The sequence below is a fragment of the Phyllobates terribilis genome, unplaced genomic scaffold, assembly GCF_046119375.1.
Source record: "Phyllobates terribilis strain yellow unplaced genomic scaffold, ASM4611937v1 Scaffold_208__1_contigs__length_3488620, whole genome shotgun sequence".
Taxonomy (NCBI): Eukaryota; Metazoa; Chordata; class Amphibia; order Anura; family Dendrobatidae; genus Phyllobates; species Phyllobates terribilis.
In genome coordinates, this window is record NW_027362968.1 from 3,168,690 (window position 1) to 3,182,329 (window position 13,640).

Consider the following 13,640-nt stretch of genomic DNA (forward strand, 5'->3'; position numbering starts at 1 on the left):
TAGTATTATGTTAACTTTGTATTGTAGTATTATGTGGGCTTTTTATTGTAGTATTATGTGAGCTTTGTATTGTAGTATTATGTGGGCTTTGTATTGTAGTATTATGTGGGTGCTCTAGTGTAGTATTATGTGAGTGATGTAGGGTAGTATTATGTGTGTTCTTATTGTAGTATTATGTGGGCTTTGTATTGTAGTATTATGTGAGCTTTGTATTGTAGTATTATATGGGCTTTTTATTGTAGTATTATGTGAGCTTTGTATTGTAGTATTATGTGAGCTTTGTATGGTAGTATTATGTGGGCTTTGTATTGTAGTATTATGTGGGTGCTCTAGTGTAATATTATGTGGGTGATGTAGGGTAGTATTATGTGTCCTCTTATTGTAGTATTATGCTGGCTCTGTTTTGTAGTATTATGCGAGCTTTGCATTGTTGTATTGTGTGTGCTTTGTATTGTAGCATTATGTGAGCTTTGTATTGTAGTATTATATGGGCTCTGTATTTTAGTATTATGTGAGCTTTGTATTGTAGCATTATGTGAGCTTTGTATTGTAGTATTATGTGAGCTTTGTATTGTAGTATTATGTGGGCTCTGTATTGTAGTATTATACGGGCTTTGTATTGTAGTTTTATGCGGGTTTTGTATTATAGTATTATGTGAGCTTTGTATTATAGTATTATGTGAGCTTTGTATTGTAGTATTATGTGAGATTTGTATTGTAGTATTAAGTGAGCTTTGTATTGTAGCATTATGTGGGCTTTGTATTGTAGTATTATGTGGGCCTTCTATTGTAGTATCATGTGAGCTTAGTATTGTAGTATTATGTGAGCTATGTATGGTAGTATTATGTGTGCTTTGTATTGTAGTATTATGCGGGCTTTTTATTGTAGTATTATATGGGCTCTGTATTGTAGTATTATGTGGGCTCTGTATTGTAGTATTATGTGAGCTTTGTATTGTAGCATTATTTGAGCTTTGTATTGTAGCATTATGTGGTTTTTTTTATTGTAGTATTATGCAGGCTTTTTATTGTAGTATTATGTGAGCTTTGTATTGTAGTATTATGTGAGCTTTGTATTGTAGTATTAAGTGAGCTTTGTATTGTAGCATTATGTGAGCTTTGTATTGTAATATTATGTGAGCTTTGTATTGTAGTATTAAGTGAGTTTTGCATTGTAGTATTATGTGAGCTTTGTATTGCAGTGTTATGTGGGCTTTGTATTGTAGTATTAAGTGAGCTTTGTATTGTAGTATTATATGGGCTCTGTATTTTAGTATTATGTGAGCTTTGTATTGTAGCATTATGTGAGCTTTGTATTGTAGTATTATGTGAGCTTTGTATTGTAGTATTATGTGGGCTCTGTATTGTAGCTTTATACGGGTTTTGTATTGTAGTATTATGTGAGCTTTGTATTATAGTATTATGTGAGCTTTGTATTGTAGTATTATGTGAGATTTGTATTGTAGTATTAAGTGAGCTTTGTATTGTAGCATTATGTGGGCTTTGTATTGTAGTATTATGTGGGCCTTCTATTGTACTATCATGTGAGCTTAGTATTGTAGTATTATGTGAGCTATGTATGGTAGTATTATGTGTGCTTTGTATTGTAGTATTATGCGGGCTTTTTATTGTAGTATTATATGGGCTCTGTATTGTAGTATTATGTGGGCTCTGTATTGTAGTATTATGTGAGCTTTGTATTGTAGCATTATTTGAGCTTTGTATTGTAGCATTATGTGGTTTTTTTTATTGTAGTATTATGCAGGCTTTTTATTGTAGTATTATGTGAGCTTTGTATTGTAGTATTATGTGAGCTTTGTATTGTAGTATTAAGTGAGCTTTGTATTGTAGCATTATGTGAGCTTTGTATTGTAATATTATGTGAGCTTTGTATTGTAGTATTAAGTGAGTTTTGCATTGTAGTGTTATGTGAGCTTTGTATTGCAGTGTTATGTGGGCTTTGTATTGTAGTATTAAGTGAGCTTTGTATTGTAGTATTATGCTGGCTCTGTATTGCAGTATTATGTGGGCTCTGTATTGCAGTATTATGCGGGCTTTCTATTGTAGTATTATGTGAGCTTTGTATTGTAGTATTATGTGAGCTTTGTATTGTAGTATTATACGGGCTTTGTATTATAGTTATATGCGGGTTTTGTATTGTAGTATTATGTGAGATTTGTATTGTAGTATTAAGTGAGCTTTGTATTGTAGTATTATGTGAGCTTGATATTGTAGTATTATGTGAGCTTTTTATTGTATTATGTGAGCTCTGTATGATAGTATTATGTGAGCTCTGTATTGTAGTATTAAGTGAGCTTTGTATTGTATTATGTGAGCTTTGTATTGTAGTATTATGTAAGCTTTGTATTGTAGTATTATGTGAGCTTTGTATTGTAGTATTATGCTTTCTTTGTATTGTAGTATTATACGGGCTTTGTATTGTAGTATTATGTGAGCTTTGTATTATAGTATTAAGTGAGCTTTGTATTGTAGTATTATGCTGGCTTTGTATTGTAGTTTTATGTGAGCTTTGTATTGTAGTATTAAGTGAGGTTTGTATTGTAGTATTATGCGGGCTCTGTATTGCAGTATTATGTGAGCTTTGTATTGTAGTATTATGAGGTTTTGTGTTGTAGTATTATGCTGGCTTTGTATTGTAGTATTATGTGAGCTTTGTATTGTAGTTTTATGCGGGCTTTGTATTGTAGTATTATGCGAGCTTTGTATTGTAGCATTATGTGTGCTTTTTATTGTAGTATTATGTGGGCTCTGTATGGTAGTATTATGTGGGTGCTATATAGTAGTATTATATAGACACTTTATGGCAATAAATATGTGGGCTCTGTATTGTAGTATTATGTGAGCTCTGTATGGTATTATGTGGGTGCTATATAGTAGTATTATATAGACACTTTATGGCAATAAATATGTGAGCTCTGTATGGTAGTATTATGTGGTTGCTATATAGTAGTATTATATAGACACTTTTTATGGCAATATTATGTGGGCTCTGTATTGTAGTATTATGTGAGCTCTGTATAGTAGTATTATGTGGGTGCTATATAGTAGTATTATATAGACACTTTATGGTAATATTATGTGAGCTCTGTATTGCAGTATTATATAGGCTCTGTATGGCGGTATTATGTAGGTGCCATGTAGTAGTATTATGTGGACATTTTATGGTAGCATTATATAGGCTCTGTATGGCGGTATTCGTTGTGCACTGACATTACTAATTTTTAACGTTTTCAACCTATAATAATCCCAAATAGTAACATTTATAACCCCCCCCCCATATTAGTACCAACCCCACAGTACCATACAATACTGCCGGTATAATGTTTCCACTCCAGGGCCTGTATCTGATAAAACATGTTCCCCGGTTCATTCATTTTGCTCCTGAGATTCTTCGACTTTTTGTGGTTTTGATTGGTGCCGACCAACTCCGCCAACTTTGTAAAAACAGGTTAAGCTTAGCCAGGATGGGGCGTAGCCGCGCGCCGCCGACAAATTAATCATAATTTATGGCACAAAAGTGGTGAAAATTATAAGAGAAAAATTCTCCAGTTCCCAAATGAGGAGCATTTCTTGTGGTGGCAAAAGGCAGCTGTAAGTAAATTTATTAAAGGGGAAGTGCCCAGTGATTGGCTGCAGCGCTCTATGTCCCTGAATTTGCCCATACAGGCTATACAGGGGATGCAGCTCAGTGGTCGAGCGCATGCTTTGCATGTATGAGTCCTTGGCTTCAGTCCCCGGCATCTCCGTATATTGTGATAAATAGCTGGAAAAGCTTCCAAATATTCCGGGAACTGATAAATGTGCAGAACTTCATCTCTCTGGATGTAACAGAAGATTAGTGAGAAATGTCGTCCAAACATGTTCTTAAAGGGCTTTTCTTTAAAAAACCCATGGTGGTATCTAAAAAAAAACCATAATAATAATAATTGCCTTCACGATTGTGCTGCACCACTGTCTGTGTTTCCTGCCGGTCACCTCATTTTCTGTTCTGGCGTGGGTAAAATGTTACCATTGATTGACTGCAGTGGTCACGTGACATCCCCCATCAGAAGACGAAGAGATGAGACCGGAAGGAATATGGAAGATAAGTATCTGCTCCTTTATATTGTTGGACAACCATGGATTCATTTTTAAATACTAGTTTAAAACCCCTTTAATTTGGAGGATTTTATGTAAAGTAACTTACAAACACCAGCGGGCAGACCTGTAGACACAAGGCACATATGATCTACGCCCGTCCATCCCAACAAAGAAAGTTATAAAAAATGTAAAAATAGCATTACATGAGCCGTTGTCGCCTGTCACACAGAGACATCACATCCCACCCCAAGCATGAGGGACTCGAACATGCGATACCACCCATACTACACTGTACTACCTATGTAGTGCAGAGAATCACCCAACCTGTCACTGTTTAACTGTCAATTAACTTATATCCTCACCTCCAGCGGGATCTGATAGGGTGATAAGGATCTGATGATGAAGCATACACTAACTACCCCCTACCATTATATGGACCCGATATAATGCTCCATACAGAATAATGGGCCCCATATAATGCTCCATACAGAATAATGGACCCCATATAATGCTCCATACAGAATAATGGGCCCCATATAATGCTCCATACAGGATAATGGACCCCATATAATGCTCCATACAGAATAATGGGCTCATTATAATGCTCCATACAGAATAATGGACCCCATATCATGCTCCATACAGAATAATGGACCCGATATAATGCTCCATACAGAATAATGGGCCCATATAATGCTCCATACAGGATAATGGACCCCATATATTGCTCCATACAGAATAATGGGCTCATTAGAATGCTCCATACAGAATAATGGACGCCATATCATGCTCCATACAGAATAATGGACCCCATATAATGCTCCATACAGAATAATGGGCCCCATATAATGCTCCATACAGACTAATGGACCCCATATCATGCTCCATACAGAATAATGGGCCCCATATAATGTTCCAAACAAAATAATGGACCCTATATAATGCTCCATACAGAATAATGGCCCCCATATAATTCTCCATGCAGTATGGGCCCCATGTAATGATCCATACAGTATGGGCCCCATATATTGCTCCATACAGTATGGGCCCCATATAATTCTTCATCCAGTATGGGCCCCATATAATGCTCCATACAGTATGGGCCCCATATAATGCTCCAGAGTCGGAAGACACCGAACTGCGGAGGAACGTGGAGAGATGAGTATCGCGAGCAGTTTAAAGCAATGTGGGACGCGGTGCCAGCGCCCGTGCTGTACTGCTCTGCCAGCTGTATAGTGGCCGCTTCCAGGTACTGCACAGCTGACCCTATTCATATGAATAGAGTGGATCTGCAGTACCCGCTGTGGCCACTATGTTGTTGTCGGTGCTGTGCTGTTCCAGTCTGCAAATAATCACATACAACCGACACCAAGAACAGCTGATCGCGCGTGTCGGGGGTCACGTCCCCATTAATCTGATATTGGTCGCCTATCCTAAGGGTAAGCCATCAATATAAGAGTGCTGGACATCCCCTTTAACTGTTGCCACTACCCCTATACCAACTAATGGTAAATCCCTCCCTCACTTATCATTATGTGCTGCTAATGTTACGTAACAACATTCTATATAGTGAAGTCACAACCAGACATAGAGATGGTAAATATTATTTATTTTTAGGAATATTTGGACAAATAATGGAATATATGAGGATATCATAGTCTGGGGCTGCAGCTGTTATCAGCATCTCTGCACATGCTGGAATCAGGGTCTCTATGAAGCAGATGAGGGATCTGTGGATCATTATGGAAATGATCTGTAACTTCTGCAGATTTCTGTAAAGAGAAAACGCCAAATTATTACATCTCATCAATAGATTCCCAGTAAAAAGTTAATAATCAGCTGGAAAATATAAAAAAGCTAATTCTAATATCTACTTACATGAAGGACAAGTCATTCTGATCTAATTCCTCAATGTTCTCCAGACTTGGATCATCCTTCTATGAAAAGGAGAAAAGAACAATTACTTATATGTCACATGTGATATAGATATCATGGGGCAGAGGGAATGAGAGGTGACTTACCATCTGGTGATTTTGGGGTGTTCATGGCCCTTCATGCTTGGTAAGATGTTGACCAAAGCTGATGGTAAACTAAAGAGAGATCAGAACAGCAGGAAGTTACAGGTGATATTTTTTACAGTTTTGTAATGAATGTAGTGTTAATGTATGCATTGCTCCCTTACCTGGGCTGGGGTTCAGTATGTTCTCCACCACTGTCTGCACCATGAACATGGTGCTTCAATGGAAGCAGTGGTTACGGCACAGGGGGCACAGAGGTTTGGAGCGGAGCCATCTAGTAATACATCCCTGATGGAAGGTGTGGTCACATGGAAGGACCGTGACCTGCTCTCCGATCTCATATTCGGTCATACAGATGATACATGACTCGGCCTCCTCCTGTGCGGTTACATCCCTTGTTGGGAGATTTGCAATTAGCAGTGCTCTCCTGCGAACCCAATGCTGCCGCCTCTGCCGCACAGGTAGATTTTGTGCAGGTGGCTCCACAGCATTGCTGTTGCTCTGACGTCCATCCCTGGTAGAAGGTCTTTCCTCGTCTCTTGGAGGAGACCGTCCATCACTGGTAGAAGGTCTCTCCTGCACAGGTAGGTTTTGTGCAGGTGGCTCTACCTGTGGCAGTGGTGGTGTCATCACACCCACTTCCTGCAGTTGAATGGGTGGCAGGGGACGGCCTCCATCCCTGCTGCTCTCTCCTGTTGTTCCGGAGGGCTCCGCAGGGGCTGGTCTTAGAGGAGAGCGGCTTCTATCCCTGCTCTCTTCCTGTCCTCTACGCCGTGGAGGATCTCTGGCCCGTCTCCCTCTCCTCTCAGTGACAGCATTGCTGTCTCTCTGACGTCCATCACTGGTAGAAGGTCTTTCCTGATCTCTTGGAGGAGACCTCCTTCCATCACTGGTAGAAGGTCTTTCCTGATTTCTTGGAGGAGACCTCCTCCGTCCATGGACAATTATGGCCTGACCTATAAACAAATAAGAATTTATCAGAATTATTTCCAATTTTAGTAAACACTTTTGGGCTTTAGTGATGGGTCCTTCTACTGCTGTGGTGTTTAGGGAGAGGGGAACCCTAGAAAGAATTGACTTTATTTTGGACTTAGTAAGCCTGCACTGTCTGTCCTGAAATGTGTCCCCTCATACCCCAGGGATATCTCCTCCCAGGAAAGCCCTATAGTGTGGGAATATTGTGGATCTCCCCCAAATATTTCACTTACCTTGATTTTCTGGTCGGCGCAGCCATGCCTCATTGTCAGCAATCAGCTGGCGCAGCTCCCGGGCGCTCATGACTTAGGTACCTGGAGCCGGCTGATAGAATATTGGAGAACTAAGCTCTCCGGTGGCACCGGTGTTATTGTGCTCTGATCAAAGATCAAGAAGAATAAATGGAAGTAATCACCAGATGTGTAACACAAACTAGTTCGCTCTTCCACAACCAAAGTGAAGTCTCAGCAAAAGCATCAACTCAAGAAATGGCGCTGATGTCACAGTGCTCAGAGATTATATACCCTCAGGACATTCCATGATGTCATTATGACATCATAACTGAGTGACCCCCTAATCCTGAGCATTGTGACATCAGAGCAGCCAGGCCGCCATGTTTGCTGCCAACTGGTGAATGAGGCAGGGAATGTGGAATAGAAATATCCCATCTGATTAATAGGATATAAATGTACATAAATCTGTGTTGGAAAAGATAGAAAAATCAGTTTTCTCCATGTTTGTAAATAGTCGTTTTTTTCGCTTTGGTAGATATTATATACATGTTATATATGGTATAAATTATCCTCTGCTGTAAATGATAAGAATGGAATGTTATTCTTTATCATTTATAGTTGTGGGTGATACATTATTGCCAAACAATAAACAACTCACCGACCTGTCAGGGAAATGATCAGGTTATATAAATAAGTGAAAATAGAATAAATAATAATAGAAGGTAAAGTATACAAATGCCTCTAAAAAAAAAAAAACATTAGTTTTTTTTACTTTTCTGTACCACCAGGGCTGTCCTACAAGATATACACGGATTTTACCTGGGTGTCTCGTGCCCCTATAATAATGTGTCCATATCACTCAGTTACCCCAAATCCACAAAACTATCTATTAGAACAGGACCTGGACTGGTAATCTTCCTACCTGGCAGATTCCCTGTGGACGCCTCGGGTGGGCTGGTCAGTGGATCACCAGCAAGGTGCAGATTTAGGAGAAGGAGATAGTGAAATTGCCCTCCTAAAGTATAACAATAGTAACTATAACAATAGTACTATATGTTTGCATATTATACTGCTACAGAGTGCTACAAAATCATAGAGAAAGATGAGGATAAAGCTAATCTATTAAATAATTTTTTTTCGTCAACTTTCACAAAGGAAATCGAACTAACAGGAGAAATGAGAAGGGACAAACTTAATCCTCCACTAAGTATGACAAATCTAACCCAAGCTGGGGTACAGAAACGCCTCAGTAACATTAAAATAAACAAATCACCAGGACCTGATGGCATACACCCACGGATACTAAGGGAACTAAGTAATGTGATAGACAGACCGTTATATCTTATATTTAAGGACTCTGTTGAGACTGGGTCTGTGCCACTTGATTGGCGACAGGCGAATGTAGTGCCAATATTCAAAAAGGGAGCGAAAAGTGACGCTGGAAACTATCGGCCGGTGAGTCTGACGTCCGTTGTGGGCAAAATTTTTGAAGGCTTTATTAATGAGGCAATTATGGAGCATCTTGATGCTAATAATCTTTTAACCCCAAACCAACATGGATTCATGAGGAATCGCTCCTGCCAAACAAACCTGATTGACTTCTACGAGGAGGTGAGCTCTCGAGTAGATCAGGGGGAACCAGTGGATGTCGTGTATCTCGACTTCTCAAAAGCGTTCGATAGCGTGCCACATAATAGGTTGGTATACAAAATGAGAATGATGGGGCTGGGGGAAAATGTCTGCAAGTGGGTAGCTAACTGGCTAAAGGATAGAAGGCAGAGGGTGGTTATAAATGGAATATACTCAGATTGGGTAAGCGTCACTAGTGGGGTACCACAGGGGTCTGTACTAGGCCTAATGTTATTTAACATCTTTATTAACGACATAGTCAACGGGTTAAATAGTAAAATATCAATATTTGCAGATGACACAAAGTTATGTAAAACAATTAATACAAAAGAGGACAGTGCAGACCTACAGAGGGATTTGGATAAGCTGGGTAGGTGGAGCATTAAATGGCAAATGAGGTTTAACAAGGAGAAATGTAAGGTCATACATATGGGAAGGAAAAATGGAAGTCACCAATACTCACTGAATGGGAAATCATTGGGGCATTCAGAGATGGAGAAGGACTTGGGCATCTTGATTGAAAGCAAACTAAATTGGAGTGCCCAAAGTCAGGCGGCTGCTGTAAGGGCAAACAGGGTAATGGGATGTATCAGAAGAGGTATAGCTGGAGAGGATGAGAACATTGTTCTTCCACTGTACAAAGCACTGGTCAGACCACACTTGGAATACTGTGCTCAGTTATGGGCCCCAATATATAGAAAGGATATAAACGAGCTTGAAAAGGTACAAAGGAGGGCAACAAAATTAATAAGGGGAATGGAGGGACTCCAATACCCAGAGAGGTTGGCAAAACTAGGACTATTCAGCCTGGAAAAGAGAAGGTTGAGGGGGGACATAATAAATGTGTACAAATATGTTAGGGGACAGTATAGAGACCTTGCCCGGGATTTGTTCAAAAGGAGGGATATTACGGTAACAAGAGGGCATTCACTAAGACTGGAAGAGAAAAGGTTCCAGCACCAGCATAGGAAGGGGTTCTTTACGGTAAGAGCAGTGAGAATATGGAATTCACTGAGTGAGGAGACGGTAATGTCGGATTCACTACACCAGTTCAAGCGGGGACTGGATGCATTTCTAGATACCAGGCAGATTTCAGCATATACTTAAAAATAGAATAAAATAGTAAGTTGATACAGGGATTTATTCTGACTGCTGGTTTCAGAGTCGGGAGGGAATTTTTCCTCAGGTGAAGATTGGCCAAATCATTTGGGGTTTTTGCCCTCCTCTGGATCAACTTTAGCAATTACAGAACTTACAGGTCGAACTTGATGGACACAAGTCTTTATTCGGCTTTACTAACTATGTAACTATGTAACTATGTAATACTTTATTTATTGGTTATATATTGAGAGGGCTACTCTTAGTAAGCACCTGTACACACCGGTTTTATGTTTTGGAAGTGAAGGTCAGTCTTTTGATATATGTATACATAGGCTTTCTGACTGAGCACTCCACCCTCCCATATACATATAGACTTAAGTATAAGATTGGATTCACACCAGGTAGGTTCCTGGCAATGAGAGTCACCTTACCGTGGCTAACGGGTACACATGAATTGGCCAATTTATGCGCTAAGAATTCTCATTTATTTCTATTTTCTAGAGCAGTAAAGCAATTCAAATTTCACATATTTCATGTCTGCATGCTATAGCGCTACAGAGTGCTACTTTATTTGTTAGTTATATATAGAGATGGCTACTCTTAGTAAGCACCTGCACAGACCAGTTTTCTGTTTTGGAAGTGACGATCAGTCTTTTGATAGCTGTTATTAATAACCAGGGAACATTTTGGGCTAATGGCCCCTTTTCCCTGGCTAATAATATTAGCACCCAGCAGACGGCTTTCCCTCTGCTGGTTATGAAAATTTGGCCAGAGCCCACACTGTTTTTTCAGTTTAATTCTTTATTTTACACATAATGTACACTGGGTATGCTGACCACAACTTCCATCATTGTCTCCTGCTCACGCTGATCTCAGGCAACAATGATGTGTGCTGCATTCAGCTCCCGACGCCTGTCCGGCACTCCTGCATTCAAAAGTCCCAAATTACAGCTACCGTGAGACCCGGTGGCTTGAACTCTGGTAACCTTGTAGAGTTCAAAGGCACCGGGTCTCCAGGCAGCTGCAAGGCCCAGAAACCTCATGGGTAACTTTCAGGGACATTTTAGGTTTTGGGAGTTTCCAGCTGCTGGAACACCTAGAGGCTGCGAACTAAGGTTACCTTAGGTGTGTATTTTACTGTGCTTGTTAATAAAAAAAAAAGAAGTGGGGTCCCTCGTCATTTTCATAATCAGCAAAGGGAAAGTCAACGGCTGGTGGCTGATATTAATATTCTGGGAACAGGTCAATACCCATTAAGGTTCCCAGGCTATTAATATCAGTGCACATCTGTTTGCTTAGCCTTTATTGATTATTAAAGGGGAGACCCCAAACAAAAATTGATGTGGGGTCCCCCTATATTCACTAACCATCAAAGGCTAAACAGACAGCTGCGGGCTGATATTAATAGCTTAGGAAGTGGCCATGGTTATTGGCCCCCTCCTAGACTAAAAACATCAGCTCTCAGCCGCCCCAGAAATGGCGCATCAATAAAATGTGCCAAATCTGATGCTTAGCCTCTGCTCTTCCCACTTGCCTTGATGCGATGACAAGTGGGTTAATGATTGTGGGGTTGACGTCAGCTGTTTTGTGACCGCTAATATCAAGTCCACAAGTTTGTAATGGAGAGGCATCTATAAGACGCCCTATTACTAACCCAATAGTCAGATTGTTAAAAAAAAAACCACCCAGAATAAAGTCCTTTATTTTAAATAAAGACAAACACTCTTTTATTGAAATAAAAATAAAAAAGTATTATACTCACCTTTATGTCTAATCCACCGAAGTCCTTGTCCCCGGTAAAAGAGAAAAAATTAAAAAACACCATAATGCTCACCTTAACACCTAATCCCTGATGCCCTTGTCACCAGTAAACTACAAAAAATAGTAAACCACCATAATACTCACCTGTCTGCCGTGAATATAATCCATACTGTCCCATGACAGTCCGGATGACTTGGAGAACAGTCACATCAGCAGTCACTAATGTGACTGCTCTCCACGACAGCCGGCTCATACTGACGCAAGAGTGTAATCTCTCCTGCAGGCGATGCCGCCTTTCTGCCGCCGCTGATGGCCTGCAACCAATCATCAGACATAAGCAATGTCAGGAGATCATCATGGGGTGCAGTGCTTGTCACGGTGCGTATCTGGGAGGTAAGTGCTCTTTGCTTTCTTCTTATTTGATTGGGACAATCGAAAAGCGCCATCCAGTAGGGAACAATCTCTTTAAAATATGGGAAAAGGAGAATTGCATTTTTTTTTAATCTGTTCAATAAAAGGCATAAAAAATAAAATCGCCTCCTTTTTTCCCCATATTTTAAATATAAACAAATAATAAAAAATTAAAGAAAAATAGTTTTGTCTTGTCCGTAATAGTCCAGACTATGAGAATATGATGTTATTTATGCTGCATGATTATAAAAGAGAAAAAATAACAGAGAAAATCTATTAGTAGATAGTCATAGATTAGTGTCTCTTGGAGATGAGAACAAATCCCTGGGTGTCCATACAGGGGATGTAGCTCAGTGGTAGAGCGCATGCTTTGCATGTATGAGGCCCTGGGTTCAACCCCTGACATCTCCATGTTTTGTGATAAAAAAAAACTAGAAAAGTTTCCAAACATTCAGGAATCTGATACGTGTGAGTATACAGCGGTTCATCTGTCTGGGTGTAACACAGAAACTGCACTCAGCACTAAATATCAGATAGGGACTAGTGTTGAGTGACACTAAAATGCTCGGGTGCTCGAAGCTCGGCCCGAGCTCGCCGTGATACTCGGTTGCCGGACCCGAGCAATGAACCCAATGTCCCTATGGGAGACCCGAGCATTTTTGCGGCGGCACCCCCGGCAGTCTGTAGAAAGCCTAAAAAGTGCCCAAAACGATAGTGACAGTGCTCAAATGACATGGGGATCGCCCCAGGAAGCATTTCTGACCCCCAGGTCACTGCTGTCAATAACGTGGTCAGAAGTATTAAGCCACTTTTACGGGCTCACAATAGAAGGTCCAAAAATGAAACTGAAACTGTTTTCCTGTGAAATATGTTAAGGAACATCCTTTCCAGGGTAATGACTTGTGTATAAGGTAAAATAAATAACCAAAACCAAAACTACTCCTCCACACCTTGGGCTATGTTCAAAAGTAGCATTTTTTATGCGTTTTTGCACTTTTGCATTGCTTTCAACCGTGACAAATGCAATCACCGGGAAATGTCATTTTAACATTTTACAACCTTATCTGGCCATGTGCTGTGTGACACATGCATAAAGTGCTGAAAAGACATGGGAACAGCATGGGGAAGACCCCTGGATGCATCTCTGACACCTAGGTCACTGCCTAAAAGTGTGCCCATCAGAAATGATCCTTGCCGCATCAGAAGATGCAGACTTGCAACTATCCCCGTGCAAGTCCTTGTCCCAGGGCAGTGTTCAATTGTACCTCCCCATTCCTTGCAATGAAAGAGCAAGTATGCAGCCTGCCACCCACTCACCCACCCCCAGGCTGCAATACCATACTGCTTGCTTGCTTGCTTGCACTTGAAATTGGGCCTTTTAGGCATGTGGAGGCGGAATCTGGCCACCACA

General features: G+C 40.3%; 1 non-coding gene across 1 annotated transcript; it reads left to right on the plus strand.

Moving 5' to 3' along the window:
- The first annotated feature begins 12,568 nt into the window (after positions 1–12,568).
- On the plus strand, positions 12,569–12,640 carry TRNAA-UGC (transfer RNA alanine (anticodon UGC)). The gene has a single exon. It is a non-coding gene; the product is annotated as a tRNA-Ala (tRNA).
- Positions 12,641–13,640: the final 1,000 nt, after the last annotated feature.